The 14,219-nt window shown below is 43.5% G+C and overlaps 1 protein-coding gene across 1 annotated transcript in view; it reads left to right on the forward strand.

The window, feature by feature from the left end:
- Positions 1-1,915: 1,915 nt before the first annotated feature.
- The window catches only part of Sano (CABIT domain-containing protein serrano), a 213,747-nt gene continuing 201,443 nt past the window's right edge, over positions 1,916-14,219 (forward strand). Inside the window, exon 1 of the mRNA XM_076427888.1 lies at positions 1,916-2,433. The gene's annotated coding sequence lies outside the window, so the exon portion shown is untranslated. The remainder of the gene's footprint in view (positions 2,434-14,219) is intronic.

Genomic DNA, 14,219 nt, shown 5'->3' on the forward strand with positions numbered 1-14,219 from the left:
CGCTGATTACGCGAACCAGTCCTGTGATCATGCGCAGTGGATGCTCGAAGGTGATCGCGATATCGCCCATATCCCGGACAAATGTGGTAATTCGGGCCCCGATTAATGCGGAGACGTAATATTTTCGATCCAAGGATCCGTCGAGGATTTATCGGGATCGGGGTGCTGTTAAGGACGGTTCGAGTAGCACTCCGAGGTTGTTTCGTGAGCAACTGTCGTTAAGCCGTGTCCTTTTTCCGGCCTGGTGAAATTAGGATCGCGACGAAAACGCGAGCGCATGCAGACACCGCTAAGACGACGATTATCGCTCGTTCGCCGTCGCGATTTTATTAGCGGACGCGCGCGCGCGCGCGCGCGGGGGCACAAAACGTGAAAACCAGTTTCTCCCCGCAGGAAAGCCCGATACCGATACGCGGGCAATATTTCTACAAGGTAATACACTTAACGCGACGCGAAACAAAGCAGAAAAACCGAGGGGTAATGCAATAATGCCAGCAATTAACGCGAGTTTTCGTGCAAGATGCCGCGGATCGGCGACCGGCTCGCCCGCCCCCAGATCTTGCTTATCGTTAACGACGATCTAAACGGCCGATCTCGAGACGGCGATCTCACAACGAATCGTTATCACCGAAAATTTCATCGGTTATCGGTTTTCTTCAGACGAGGACAACGAAACTGCGACGGTCCCGAGGGTTTACAGTGGCTCACGAAACCTTGATCACGTGAGCTCAACTTTTTTTAGCAATTAGAAGCATTGGTTTACTGCAGGGCTCGGAATTAATGGCTTGCGACGGCCGATTTTCGAAGGCTACACCCCTCGACAAAGCCGCACGTCTCGCTCCCCGTGGCGGCCCTATCTCTCGAGCCAGCTCAGGCGCGTACCATAGGCCCTATTCGTGGCGCATTAGAGCGATATTCGTATCAATAGGTTTTCACATTACCGTCGAAGTACTATGGACTATATTTCTGTGGTTGTCAGGAACAACGCCGCATGTTACATATTTTCACTTTCGAGATATTGCCGTTCAAAGTTTTGGTCATTAATGCTTCGACATAGGGCATCGGTTAAATTGCATTATTTTCTTGAGCCTTCGTATTTGTTTTCATGACTTTTTTGTTGTAACTACGTAAATCCTATAGTGTAAATCTCAATTAATGCATAAACTTAAATTTTTTGAAATTGTGATGTGCGGCGTTTTTTCTTGCAACCACAGATTTGTCAGTGGTATCCCTGTAGGCCTATTCCACTATGTCGCACGATAATTTCGAACAGCTGTAGAAAATCAATTGGGAAAATGAATTCGGATAAAATTTGAAAATAGTTTAACGAGTACGCTACAATGAAGAAAATAAATTCGTACTTACCGTCTGTAGCCTGCAAATGAAGCTTAAAAATTTTCGTTTGTGCATAAATATCCTGCTAAACACACACTAAGTTCGTCGACCACCCTACACCTGAAAAACCGCATGAGCCAAAAACTATGCCAGCGTTGATCCTCACGTTCCTCTCTCTGGCGTCTCTCGCGCGGCCATAATGCACGCTCACGTAAGGGGGTACAGGCGAGTTCTTCATTATCGTCAGGGGCCTAAATTGCGTGGGCGTACCTATACCTTCGTGCACGTTACTTACCTTGACGTACTGTACCCGCGCGGTGCGGTGTGTGCCGGTGTCGCGTACACACAGAGATAGAGTGAGAAAGAGAGAAAGAGCATGAGAGAAAAAGAGGGGAAGAGAGAGAGAGAGGAAACGAGAGAGAGAGCACACCGGGTCCACGGTTGTGGGTACACGGCCGGTCGCGGGTCGCCTCGCTTGTCTGCGGCGGCTACAGGTTCGCGAGAGCCGAGCCCGTCCGATATTTGCCGAGCGTAACCGAAGCCCGCGAAGCCGGTTGTCGCGCTCCTCGCCAGATGCGACGTCGAGTCAGTATCGCGTCAGTCCTCCAGCGGAATTGGTCAGTGATCTGTGTCAGAGCAGGGCCAGTCGTCACCTTTTTTTTTTCCTCCCCCATTTTACGCTAGAATTTTTCGCACAACTCGCCTAACCGAGGCTCTGGATAAGCCGAGGGCCTCTCCCTTTCGCCGTAACCAAACGGGAAAAAAAGTGGTTCACTTGATTCACGTGTTACCCTGTCCCTCGTGGACCAATCTGCACGCTAATTGCCGCGAACCCGACCCGGTACCTGCGCGTACATAGCTGCAGCTATACTGCACGTACGCAGGTATACTATAGATAGAGAGAAAAAGAGGACGAGAGGGGTATATATGCGTGCGAGTACGTAGACGGCCGAGTCGAGTATACCAGATGTATATACAGTAATACAGTGCCAACTACACAGTGGAGTTACCAGTGGGGAAAACAAAAATTAGTTTGCAAGCGGACGTGCCTCGCGGCGACCCTCGTCCACCACGTTCTGGATCAAGCAACGGCGGCAGGTGAGTGGAAAGTTTCGTAGGGTATAGTTTTCGAGGCGACTCACTCGACCAGTGGACCTTCTGGTACTACAGGGCGGAATCGCCGAGGAATCTTCGCCCGAGAGATATACGTTTTGTTCGAAAGGGAACGCTTGCAGGCGCTGCTGCTTTGGTACTGAACCTTGCCAGTGTTGAAAGTGTCTGTTGCTTTTGGGAAAGGAACACCGATTTTATATAGATTTTCTAAGGTTTCTGATATGATATCTACTGGAATTATTCAGTTGTTTCTCATAGAAACGGTTTTAGAATTCTAACCCACTCGAGGCTATTCTGATTTCAGAATCCGAGCATTACAACTCACCTGGAATTTTCTTTTGAAAATATTGTAATTTTCAGAGTGATGCGTCAGGTAGTCGAGGGCAAAGTGTTAATAATTGTAGAATAAGGAACTGGTCGATTGATTTTGGTAGTTAGGATAATTTATGAAATGCATTGGATGTTGGAATTGTATATGATACTAGTCGTACTTAAAACCTTGGGCGTATTGTTAAATAATACAATAAATTATGATTCCATAATGTTGGTGCATTTATATATGATAAGTAGAATAGGCATCCTTTACGCAGCCATTGGTTAGCGTTCGCAATATTAATCAATTTGATGTTTAATCAATCTGTTCGAGATATTAATGGCTCTTATAATTCGACAATATTATAAGCTTGCATTTTGGTCTGAAGGAAAACACAAATGGTAAAATAAGTAGCATTTATGAGATTCATGTTTAGTATTTGTAATATTTCTTTGGACCAGCCGAACCCTTTTTTATATTAGCTAATTCACCAATATTATTGCTTTGAACTTTATTGTGCAATAATTTATAGATAGAATAGGTACAATTGGTATTATTTTACTGCACTATATTCCAATTGACCAGGATATTACATAATTTACCAAGATTATATAGCTTAGTACTTTAGTACTTTATGCTACGATAAAAAAAATGCCGGTGCTAAATATTATCGTATCATTTATGAGACCAATGGTTAGCATTTAAAATATTTCACACGAGTTCTTGTTCATAGTATTAATCAATCTTCTAGTTCACCATCATCATTTTTCTTTTACCGTGTAATGGGATTCATATTTTAAGCGGAATAGGTACCATTTATGGAGTCTACGGCTACCATTCGATATATTTTACTGTTCTGTAAAACCTTTGCCTATAGCATTGATAAATTGTGTCCTAATTTATCAATATTATGAGCTTGTCTTGTATCCTGCTATAAGCACGAGTGTTTCAAGTAGAATAGGTACCATCAATGGAACCGATGGTTAACATTCGAAATGTTTTACTGTTCTACAAGCCTTCACTCATGATATTGACAAATTGTGTCCTAATTTATCAATGTTATTAGCTTGCCTTGTATTCTACAGCAAAGTAGAAGTATTAAGTAGAATAGGTAGCATTAATGGGACCAATGTTTCACATTCGAAATATTTTATTGTTTGAAAAATCCTTTGCTCATAGCATTGATAAATTGTGTTGTAATTCGTCAATATTATGAGCTTGTCTCGCGTTCTGCAATAAAGTAGAAGGGTTAAGTAGAATAGGTACCATTAGGGGAACCAATCAAATTGTGTATCTTCCAAAGATTATTATTAGACACTTCAGAACGAAGGCAAAAATCTCATTTTCCAATCAAAGTACCGTTTATGGTAAAAATTAATATATTCAAATTCTTTTGTAAATAAATTCTTAAAAATGATATCGGTGTAATAGTTTCATTGTACTTAAAAATTTTGTAAACCAGCTTTTTCGATATGCAAGTTTTCTTGTGCTCCAAAATTTGGCATCTACTACGAATACATAAAAATCCACAGCCTTGTTGCGAACTCGCGAACATTATAAACTCTCATTTATTATTAAACCTCGAGGTATCATTTCCGGGACCAATGGTCACCATTGAAACGATATTTTTACCGTACCTCGAGTCGCAGTTCACATGAAGCAATTGTGCTCTAACGCACCGATATTTCAAGCTTGTAATTCATTGTGCAATTGGCTCCAGGTGTAAAATATCGCAGGTACCATTCCTGGAACGACTATTCAGCGTTCGCAGTACTCTGCCGTGAAAAATGGAGTGAACGTTGCACGCCGGCTCCGGACTCGCTCGTGCATTTCGCATTGTCTTAATCCCCCGTGAATCATGGCAATTTATTTTCGACTGTTTGCACATCAACGCGACATGTTCCATTACCTGGAACGCCGAGTCGTCGTTCCACGGGTAGAAAAACATGGGACCGAGGACTTGGTTGCTCTTGCCACTCTTCGATATTGTTTCCCATTCTCGTTTTTTCGTTGGACGATGAGAGAAGACGTTGACCTGGTCACTTCTTGCCACTCGTTGAATCTGCATCTCAAAAACCAACAAGTTTCTTCAGCACTAGACTAAACACGTTCGATGTGTAGGTCTTTCAGCATGCCACGGAACATGAAAATGCTCAGGTTAAATATCTACTCTTTCTATTCTTGTTTATTCCCTCTTGTCTTTTTTCCATTACATTCCTCCTCGTGGACTAATATTTTCTACTTTATTATATTAGTTTTGCTTATCATATGTTTCAGATAGAGAATATTCCAGCATTATCGAAACCAATTAAAATAACTGTTCCTAATTTTATCTTTCACAATTATTGAAATTATATTTTTATCAGAAATTGTCGAATGAACTTATTCATTGAAGCACATGTTATAATAAAAAATTATATGAAGTCTAAATGGATGCAGTCACGTCTTATAACATTATAACAAAAGCAATATATTATACATTAGTCGCAGGGGGTTAAGAGTATTCTGGTCTATGACACAGGGCCACGAAAGATAATATCCACTCAATTTATTAGAACAAAACGTTGCCATACCAAAAAGTCGACGGTCGAAGAGTCTTCTCTGGCAAGACGAACGTAAAGCCAAGCCTACCAAGGCGCTCCTCTCGGCTTCGTTCCCCGTCTTCTTTCGTTCCTGCTTTTTTTCGTCCCTTTTCTCGATCCCTTACCGTTAGTGGTCCGCCCTGCCGACGAGGATCGCGTTGATCAACGTCGAAATTTATCTTCGGAGATCCCCCGCCTCGTACGTGCCTTCGTCGGCTGTTTCGACCGCCTCTCGAAACTCTTCTGCGGGACCCACTTTTTTTTATTGTAGTTTCTGCGGAACGGAGACGCTGAAGCACCGGTACTCTGGAATATTAATACTCGCCTGTTCTGAGTGGGCACGGTCCCTGGTGCAGATATGAACGAACACCGGTACTCGGAGTACTCGCTGATGTGTCTTGGGATTTTATCGAATCGGATATCGGTGGTTCGGCATGTCTGTGTTTTGGGAGGTCGGTCAGCCGAGAGTTCGGAGCGTTGAGAATTCAGTTCTCTGAGAATTTGGGACGCTGAGAGTTCTGGGCGCTTAGAGTTCGGCGCACTGAGAATTCGGAGTGCTGAGATTCGGGGCGCTTAGAGTTTGGCGCACTGAGAATTTTAAGCGCTTAGAGTTTTATGCGCTGAGAATTTGAGGCGTTGGAAGTTCTGGGCGTTGAGAGTTCTGGGCGCTTAGAGTTCGGCGCACTGAGAATTCGGAGTGCTGAGAGTTCTTGGTGCTTAGAGTTTGGCGCACTGAGAATTTGGGATGCTGAGAATTTTGAGCGCTTAGAGTTTTATGCGTTGAGAATTTGAGGCGTTGGAAGTTCTGGGCGCTTAGAGTTCGGCGCACTGAGAATTTGGGATGCTGAGAATTTTGAGCGCTCGGAGTTTTGTGCGCTGAGAATTTGAGGCGTTGGAATTTCTGGGCGCTTAGAGTTCGATGCGCTGAAAATTCGGGACGCTTAGAGTTGGGTGCGTTGAGAATTTGGTGCACTGAGAATTCGGGACGCTGAGAGTTTCGAGTGTTGAGAGTTCTGTGCGCTTAGAGTTCGATGGTCACTGAGAATTCGGTGCGTTAAAATTTCGATGCTCACTGAGAATTCCGTGTGTTGAGATTTCGGTGCTCCAAAAGTTTTGTGTGCTGAGAGGAGAATCTATGAAAATCACGGCAGAAAAATCGAAATGAATCGAAGCAGCGTTTCTTCTGTGCGGCAATATACTCGTGCTCGTTTCCACCGGACGTGCATAAAGGAAGGTTCTGATACACGAAATAAGGAAACAGTTTAACTCGCGTAATCGAACCTGCATGACCGATTATCCATCCACCGCTCCAAGAGCGTTCGCCTATTCGCAGAGATAATTGCCGCTTCTTGGTATCAATTAAAAAGAAGTTGATTGTTATAGGTGTTTCGTGGCGGACGTATTTTTGCGGCTGGTCGGCTGTACCGCCTCGGTGTAATCGGTTACATGTTGAACATGTATTCCCGCGGTGCGATTTTTTGCTGCCTCTTCCGATATTAGAACATCGTAATTATGCGCTACTATTATTAACTGTTAATACTCGGCCTGGGACCGGACTGGTTTGCAAATCCGGATTCTTATGGCTCGGCTGTGTACTGCGATGCGCGCTCGTCCAGACACTACGTTGGCTATTAACAATGCCTTCCGAACTGTATATTATACGTATTGTTTCGACTTTTCTCAAAAGAAGAATACGTTTCTGTCATTTCAACGTGACAGATCTTCGACTAGAAATTGTATTTTTGAGAATCTCAATGAGTAGCATCAGACCAATATTACTTTTAATATATTTTTGCGATCGACCTTCTCTCGTACTTTACTTAAAATTAACTTTAAACAAATAAACTCACTTCGAACACCTTTTAGATCTCCATATTAAACTCTGGCACGGTCGGATTTCAGTTCAATTTCCCTGCAATATTACAACTATCGGTTCCCCGAGATCTCCACAACACAAAATATTAAACAAAGCAGAAAATACAGCCCGGCAATAGGCACGAGTATAATATCCTAGCAGCCGGAGTCCAATTAAACTCGCAGGAACAGCCTGTCCTATCACCGCGTTGCGTAACAATAACACAACTTTCCTAAGCCCGATCGCGTGAAAAAAGAGCATCAGAAGGAAAGTTGTCGATCCTGTTTCCTCCCGAGAGTATCGCGGCCATGATTATTGTAACGAGTAATAGACACGACCAGGTTCGATTGAATTTCCAAAGAAGATGGTACTAAAAAGCCGGCCAGTGGTAGTGACCTTAATAGTCGTTGTAGCGTCGAAGGAAAAAGCCTGTTTGCCGCAACGCAACGCGGGAACCTTTTCCTCGAATGCAAGCAATTTCAGGTTGGCGGGCTGCGATCACGATTTTCCCGTAACTTTTCTTCTCTCTCCCTCTTTCTCTTACTCTCTCGACGATTCTCTCGGACAATGGCCCGTTGAATACGTGAACGCAACGGAGCACGAGAGCGCTCGCCGAGGTTAAAATCGAATGTGTGTCACGTTCACCGCGGCGTCGATTAGTAATCGGAGCGCGAGCCGGCCAATTACACTTGAAAAAGTCAATGTTACGCCGCGAAAGGTTTGGCCGCGGGTTTGTTGTTGCGCAACAACATGTTCTGGCTGTTGTGTCCTATGTTTCAGTGAACTTTTCAGATCGACAATCGGCGAATAAATGGCATTGTTTGTACAGCGCGTCGTGACGATCGCCTCTTTGTTCTGAACACGCGGGAGATTCGATTATGAACTGTTTGGGACTGAGAACGTCTTTTTGGACTTCATCGAGTCGGTCTTCGGTGTGCTGAGACGTCAGGATTTTGGGAGGTCGGTGATTGAGAGTTTGGAACGATGGGTATTCGGTGCGCTGAGAATTTGCATCGCTGGGAATTTGGTGCGCTAAGAGTTTAAGGCGCTGAGATGTTAGGACGCTGCGAGGTTTGGGCCTCGAGAGTTTTGGGCGCTCAGAATTTGGAGCGTTGAGAATTAGGAGCGCTGAGATTTAGGGGTGCTGAGAATTTGGGTCGCTGAGAATCTGGGCGCTGAGAATTTGGGCGCTGAGAATTTAGTGCGCTAAGAGTTTAAGGCGCTGAGATGTTAGGGCGCTAAGAGTTTAAGGCGCTGAGATGTTAGGGCGCTGCGAGGTTAGGGCTTTTTGAGAGTTTTGAGCGCTTAGAGTTTAGGGCGCTGAGAATTTGGGGCGCTGAGAATTTAGAGCGCTGAGAGTTTGGGGTGCTAAGAATTTGGTGCGCTGCGACTTTTCAGTGCTGAGAAATCTAACCATTAAGATTTCGAAACATTGAGACTTTCGAGCTTTGAGACTTCTAAGCTTTGCAATTTCGGAGCGTTGAGATTCCCGAGTTCCGAGAATTACGTACGCTCAGACTTCTGTGCTCTGAGATTTTTAATTCCACGGTTTTAGGTTAAAAGGTACTTTTCATTTCGTGTAATGCTCCAAACAGGGTGACCTGTCCATTGAATACTTGCTCCGAAACTACGGGTAATTTGGCAGACATAAATGTTCATCAAAAGAAAAATCGCTCGTTGAAAGAACTTGATGGAACAGTTTTGAAAAATGCATTCATCTCTGTAAAAGGCTTCCGTGATTTTGCCTAGCCACGAAGTTACGTCTAAAGGATAGTAGGTCAGTAGAATAAGGTCGCAATGTTTGAGAATTCCTTTTTGGAGTCTATCTAGTACGTGTACGATAAGAATCACACCGTGTTTGCATTTCCTAGAGGGTGTTTGTTCGATGTGAACAGGTTTTTCGCAACTTTCTAGAAAATGCGATGGTCACCGATAGCGTTCATTATTGTGGAATGTGCATTGATAGCAAGTTCAATAGTTGAACTAGATAAAAAGCGATAACACGTCCATCGTGACAATGGAGTATTGCGATGGAAAACTAATTTATCACGTAGTCTGATATCGTCTGAATAGAAAGAATACGATGACTCAGAGGCTTTACCTGTTAACAATTTCTAATCTCGTAAATGCATGCCATAAAAGATCCAAGAATGAGTGTGCACAAGTAGCATTCACACTTTGGTATTTGCGCGAATTTGAACTTCAGTAGTGACAGTACTGAACGACTATTGAGTTGCTGATTTTTAACATTGCCTGAACAATGCAAGCGTTTGTTAAGACAAAAAATTTGGATTGATCGTCTCTTCGAAAAAGTTGATGTCAACAAAATGATACTTCACCAATTCTTGCCCCTTAAAAATGAAAGAAAACGTCTAACTCTATGATGCAATAATAATAATAAAAGAACCTGTAAGTTTGAAAAAGGGATGCTAAAAATATTTCTCTGAGAAAAGACTGGCAACACCCACTCAATAGACTCAACCCTCCGCTTTCACAATTCAGGTCAACGCACCGAGATACCTACTTAAACCACTACACATGTGCCTAACATAATCCCGACGGTGTTGCACCAAGATTTAACACAACGAGCATACAAAAGCGATGGTTGACAAGCAACGCAACAGACGTTAGACCTATTTGTACGGTGAATTAGAGATCCCCGGTTGTGTGGACCCGCTCGTGTCCTTTTTATTCCCGTTGCTGTCGGGCATTACGCCAGGAGCGTATCATCATCGGGGTGCCCTTGGTTTTCCCTCTTCCTCTTCGTGGAACCGAGAAGAAGGAACCGGGGGACCGTTTTACGGCCGGCCCAGCATCCCCGACTAACAATGTTTGTTATAGCGGACGCACGGAGCGGAATGTACGCATTATATCATTACGCATTATTACCCATTACATACCTCGTTACACCGTGTGTATCGTATATTATGCCTAGGCCGGGGCCGGCATAGAAAAACTGAAGGATTTCTCCGTGCTCCGTTCTCGCGACTGACGGGACCCTGCGCGAGCACGAGCACACAGGGGACCATTATCAGCTAAATAGAGAGAGACAGGTCTCTCTTTCTCTGTTTATTCCCGCGCGTAATACGTGACGCAGGATATCTAATTGTATAGTAAATAACCTTCGTAAATTACGCATATAATGCTCAATGCCGGCCGTCGAGAGCCACATTGTGTGGCACCTATCGCGAGGAGACGCGAGGAGGCAGACGATCGCTACTAGGTGCCTTTTATTCGGGCCCACCTGCTGCCTTTACCTGTCGATCGAACCTCCCAGGCTCTCAATCTATGATCGTTTCAAGACATTCTTTGGGACACCTGGATTGTTTTCTTTGACAGTTCTGGTTTGGGAGTTTTGGACTTCGAAAGCTACGGGGTCTTTGAAAAGTGACAGCTCTGAAAATTAAGGGGCTTGAAAGTTAGTGGCACTGAATGTTGGGGGCTCTGAAAGTTTAGGCCACTACAAATTGGGGCCTTGACAGTCGAGGGATTCTGAAGGTTGAAAGCTTTGAAAATTAGGAGGGTTTGAAAGTTGGGCGTATTGAAACATATGAAGGCTTTGAATAGTGAAAGCTCTGAAAGTTGTGATCTCTAAAAATTGGGGATTCTGAAAATTAAAGGCTCTAAAAGTTAGAGGCTCCAAAAGTTGAGAATTCTGGAAGATAAGAGCTCTGAAAATTGGGTTATCCTGAAAATTAAAGGCTCTGGAAGTGGGTGGCCTCAAACCTTGAGAACTCCGAGTGTTGAGCGCACTGAAAGTTGAGATCTTTGAAAATTTAAAGCTCTGAATGTTGAGAGATTTGAAAGTTGAGATCTTTGAAAATTTAAAGCTCTGAATGTTGAGAGATTTGAAAGTTGGGGATTCTGAAAATTGGGTGGCTCTGAGAGAGAGAGAGAATGCAGGGGCCTCACTATAATAAAATAATTTCATCATAACAACTTGACCGGTGCGCGTCGCGTACGCTCTATCGAGAGAGTGGTCACGAGAAAGAAAGAAAGAGTGAAAGAAGGGGGGGACGAGATTTTACCGCGTGTCTCGTTAGACAAACCAGGAAACATGAATCTGGCGAGAGTATCGTCGTTAACGCTCGAACTTTTTCTGTTCGCGGGCCCTGCCGCCGGCGCAATTCTGTTCGTTCTCGACGATGTTCCATACCCCATTTGCGCCCTCAGCGGAACACATACCTGTCGGTTCGCTGGTATCCAGCTTGTTGCTCGATAACGGGCCCGCGATTACAGGGATACGCGTTAAAACCGAATTACGCGACTCGGTTTTGTCCGCGGCCGCGACGATAACGCGAACATTGTTCGCGTATTACGCGATAAGATAAGCTGGAGGCTGCGTAACTATCATGGGATACAGTAATTAGAACTGGTCGCCCCGTTCCATCTCGTTTCGATACTGCGAATTATCGCGAACACGGCGATCGGAACTCGCGAAGGAATTGCTCTCTGGGATCCGTATGACCCGTCGCGGATCGAAGAACAATCGATACTCTTCCACAATTTTTGCAAATACACATTTCCGTGGATCTGCATGGAAAATAAAAATCTTGCAGGAAGCAGAATTTCTACATACATTTATTTCTTCTTTCCAGAATTTCATTGACTTCCAAATATTAGTATAGTATTATTTTCAGACGTGCATCAAATTCGGACTGTGCTCATTACTTTCTAACCACTTTGTCGTCTTACATTGCTGTGGTATTATTAGACGCACACATTGTTACAGAGGCAAAAATGAAAAAATGTTTTATATAATACATTAATGAAGATGAAGGAAATAAGAAATGAAACTCAAAGATTAAGACTGTGCAGCTATTTTAGTCTATTTTAGCACACAATGTTGTTTCGCTCTTGGTGAATTTAAATCTGGCAGGCACAGTGTGTGGTGCATTAAATTGTGATTAAACGCAACAGGTTTTCTTCCTCGACGATATTTAGTCATGGGGACTGTAACTCGCCCCCGATAACCGATACGGAGCCTTCGCGACAGAGTTCCAATTACGGGTTAGGTTTCTCTCGTTTACCGGCTGTTAACCTTCGAGAGGCGAACCCTGGGTCAGAGTGACCCACCCAGTGCAGTATCTGTGACAGTACAGTATGACAAACGTGAAAAAATTAAACTGCATGACACATATAAGCAGAGAGGAAATGAGAGAGAGGAAATGATTTTAGCATGGAACAGAACTGACTTAAAAGTGGGTATAGGTTCTGTTTCATGCTAAATCTGGGTATGTATGGGTATGGGTCTAAAAATATGTCTCCGTCTATACTGACAAAACTATCTGACGCAATTTAACTTTCCTGTTTGCATTAAGAAATACTGTGGGAATTTTTTGGGACGATTGATATGATAACTAGATTGTAGATCTTATTAGTAGAATTTTATTATTTATTTCTGAGGTTCGGATATTCACTAAAAATTAGATTAGAACGTTTCTTTCTGTTCATTTTGTTCAATTTTAATCGTAAAATTGAGCATTGATTTAATTCGCCCATCAGTTAACAGGTTCCAGCGAAGTTAATTTCAAGCCAAGGCTCTCATTGCATCGATTAAATTAATCCTCGAGTTATACTATATCCAGTTTTAAATCCAGGCGGAATTTCTATTGCATCGATTTATCTAACCTCCAATATACTGGAATCGTGAATAAGATATCCATTAAAGCGATTTTTCTTCGCGGTAGAGTAACGGATGAAATTAAGCAGGAAACATTCCGTCTGTTTAGAACACCTACACGATTCGCGAGCCTCTCGCTCAGTCTTCCTACATTCACGAGCCTGATTATTATTGACTATTTATACGCGACGTGGTCGGTTTGGAATAAAAGTGAACGCGGGCGGAGAACGGGGCCGGAAGTTACCGTTCACGTTCGATGGAACGCGAAACAAACATGGGATTCGTGCAAATTGCAATTAAGCGAGAAGCAAACTTCGCGTGCGATTTTACTGAAAGTTCTTTGGCGCACGGGTAAAAGTAGACCGCCGATGTTTATGTAATTACGCATTTATTATCATTCACATCCGTCATTCACGGATGTTGAAAAAGGGGGAATACTTTTCGCGAATAAACAGTCCCGTTAGGTCCAGTACGATGTGCAGAAAGTGAAGGATTTTTTGTCCCAACTGTTATTACACAGTCCTTCAAAAATATAACGAAATCATACATATTCAGTTCCAGTTTTCAATACTTGAGTAAACAAAGTAAGGATTTTGAACGTTTTACGAACACTAAAATTAGACAGTTCCTGAAAAACATCTCGAATTTCAAGTAACAAGTCCATCAGCATCCACAAAACGTTCAAAAACCTCGTTTTCTTCGAACATCTAATATTGACCAGCTATTCATACACTTACGTGATTACTCTACGAAAAAGTACACTAACACCAGCGATCTTAATGCAAACAAGTATTAAACGTAGCATAAAACCAGCTCCTGCCATAGATTCTGAGCCTGGAAACCGCGAAAGATCACCTCCGATCTCGATGCGATCCCGCTGATAATTAACATAGTTGATAGCGATCTCTCACCGCATCTCAAGTCGAAACTCGCTTACTAATAGGCTTATCACCGACTGGAGTACCTGGAGAAGAAGCTCGGCGATTCCTCTTCGAACCACTAATCTCTCGAGAGAAGCGATTAGATAGCGTTCCTCAAGGTGTCGCGTTGTCTAGCTGTCGCAGTTGTTTCGGAGTGTGTGAATTGGGGGTTCTGAGAGTTCTGGGATTTTTGGAGTTCTTGGATTTGAGAGTTCTACGCTCTAACAGTGCGTTGTAAATTGGGTAGACTAAGAATTCTTTGTTGAGAATGAGGTGTGCTGAGAATCGAGTGCGCTGAGAATTGGGTGAGCTGAGAATTGGGTGCGTTGAAAATTAAGTGCGCTGAGAATTATGTGGTCTGAGAGTACAGGACTCCACATCATTCTGCGATTCCCAGTAGTCTCATCAGGCTCACGGATCCCATCAGTCTCGGGATAGCCATTGCCGTTGCACTCGAAAGTTTGTTAACTTTCTTCCA

The sequence above is a fragment of the Lasioglossum baleicum genome, chromosome 7 (assembly GCF_051020765.1).
Source record: "Lasioglossum baleicum chromosome 7, iyLasBale1, whole genome shotgun sequence".
Classification (NCBI taxonomy): domain Eukaryota; kingdom Metazoa; phylum Arthropoda; class Insecta; order Hymenoptera; family Halictidae; genus Lasioglossum; species Lasioglossum baleicum.